The sequence below is a fragment of the Odontomachus brunneus genome, unplaced genomic scaffold, assembly GCF_010583005.1.
Source record: "Odontomachus brunneus isolate Ranch 3 - 2012 unplaced genomic scaffold, Obru_v1 Obru_scaffold_048, whole genome shotgun sequence".
NCBI classification, from domain to species: domain Eukaryota; kingdom Metazoa; phylum Arthropoda; class Insecta; order Hymenoptera; family Formicidae; genus Odontomachus; species Odontomachus brunneus.
The window spans coordinates 89-2,864 of record NW_022639498.1 but is presented as its reverse complement, the minus strand read 5'-3'; positions in this window follow the sequence as shown (position 1 = coordinate 2,864).

The following is a 2,776-nucleotide window of genomic DNA, read 5'->3' as shown; positions in this document are numbered from 1 at the left end:
AGCTCCGCAATACTTTTGCGAAGACAATTCCATAATATTTTTGCGGATAACAGCTCCGCAATATTTTTGCGAAGACAATTCCGCAATACTTTTGCAGATAATAACTCCGCAATATTTCTTGCGAAGTTCGTTCGCGACTCTTCTGCAAATACGATCCGATGAAATTCGCAAACTTACCAAATTAATAATCGCGGACGCGAGCGTGAATAAAAAATAAAAAACTATGAAAATTGTGACAATAGAAATAAAGATTCTATTCAAAATTCAAAATGTAGCTTCATTTGAAATGCAACGAAATCAAAAGTATTAAAGTATATCCAAAATTCACGCGAAAATATGTCACCGCGTGAGACATCTGTCTTTGTTCGATGGAACTTGTCGCGCGCCACGTAAGTAAACAAACAACTGCTCGCATATCTGACTTGTGTACATCGCGTTTTTCGCGAGGGATCAATACTCGCTAGCATTGTCTTCCGCATTAGGAAACTCTAACTCTAAGTGAACAATTGAAACCTGAAAATTTTCCGACGATCGTAAATTAATTTTGCGAGCAATTTATATAATCATGTTAGATAGGTATCGCACGATATCAAATTTTACTTAATAACGAAGCACAAACTCTACTTTATGAAATGCAATCGCGATTGAAGCTCACGCGAGAGAGAAAATTGAAAAAATTAACGATTGGCAGAAGATCTATAACGCGGGTGATGTGATTACGCATTTTCTGTGACGTAATCCTTTTGCGCAATCTCTTTGCGCGTTAGCGCATTGCTCAAAACTGGAAAATCGCATTCAATAAAACTGAATAATTTTATAAAATTTTGAATGTTCAGAGCGTATACTCAATATTTTAAGCATCTACCAGATAGTGTTTGGGTTTGATTAATCAAAATTTCCTTCGACAAAAAATCGTCGACCAATCAGGAATCTAAGTTAATCGATTAATAAATACATGCATAATGGGAGAAAAATACTTGAAAATTTATTTGCTAAATTTATGTAAAATATGCATTATCACTAATATTATTATTTAAAAAAGCGATCTTCCAATTGTTTCGAGCAGTGTGATTTTTATTGAATGGCACGTACACATAGTACAACTACAGCAAAGTAAATCGCATTGATTCGCATGCAACTACATCGAAAGACTTTTTGTCTTTCTAATATCAATATGTTTCTTGTTTTGACTCACCAAACCGCCGATCAGGGTAGCCACATTCTGCTTTCGTTTCTGGAACAGAAAAATGCCATTTCGACGATTAGATTCGTGCATTGATGACGACTTGAGTGAAGAAGTTTGAAGGATTAAAAAAAAATAAATGCGATATTTTTCACGCTGGAAGAATTTTTCTGAATGCTTTCACACTTGGAATATTTCACTTTCTTTTTTCTCGACGTTGCAAATAAATCTCTTAATCAAAATTTTTCAAGTGTGATGTTACTCAAAAAAAATTAAATTTTTTTATGTTTATATTACGATTTAACGCAATCTTTGATTCAATTCAAATTATCTCGATTTCGAGCAAGAAAATTATTGATTTATAATTACAAATGCTAATTAATGAAGTTCACCTTCGAGCTAACCCCGCTCGGCCCGAGCCGGATTCTCCGGCGCAGCAGCCCCTAAGAGTTGGCTGGTCATCTGCTTTGTCTCTGCAACAGAAAGCAGATTTAATTTAGTATTATACACGACAGTGGAAACATTAAGGAACTCGATTTCAAGCAAGAGAATTTCTAGTTTTATCGGATTTGTCGAAATTATGAGTTCAAATCAGTGAAACTCACCTTCGCGCCAACTGTACCGGGCCCAAGCCGGATCCTCCGGCGCAGCATTCCCTTAGAGTCGAGTGCTTGTCTCTGTAACAAAAAATAGATTTAATTGAGTATTAATTAGTTATACGACGATGGAAGCATTAAGAAACTCTATTCCAAACAAGAAAATTTTTAGTTTTGTCGGATTTTTAAATATAAGTATAAATTAGTGAAGCTCACCTTCAGGCCAACTCAAAAAGGCTCGAGCCGAATCCTCCGGCGCGGCATCCCCTAGAGACGCGTGACTACGTCTGCTCTATTGGATCTCTGTGACAGAAATTTAATTTAATTTAGTAATTTAATAATTTAATATCAATTAGTTATTACACGCGATAGCAAAACAAGGAAAAGAAATTGTCGTAACGGCACGCTCGAGTTCCTCCCCAATGGGCAATAAGAAATAATTAAATCATAATTGAATAAAGAAGTAATAATATCCAATTAATTAATGGATGATGATAATGTCCGATTGACAACTGTATAATAATATCAAGTAATATCAATTAATCACACACAACAGCAAGACGAGGTAAGGAAATCGTCGTAACGGCACGCTCGAGTTGTTTCCCAATATGTAATATAAATAGTTAAATGACAACCGAATAAAGAAATAATAATTCTTGAATAATAAATGGATAATGATAATATTTGATCGGCATTAAGGAACTCAATCGTGACGTTTCTCTATCTAACAAGTAAAAAAGTAAATGAAACGCGGTAATTACCCGCTGCGGTAAAGCTCACAATACTCGCGTGATAAGTACGCACCTCAATTCGTGTTGATTATTGCCTTAATTATGGCGAATTAAAAATCGACGCGAAATAATTTAGAAAATAATGCGCCAGCTCCCGCGATGCGCTCGCCTCGGCGGCTGACAGCGTTATGGCGTGACGCGTGCCTGGCCGCGCCCCCCTCCCCCTTCCTCAGCGCCGCTCAGTCAACGTCCCGAGCGGCTGTTAC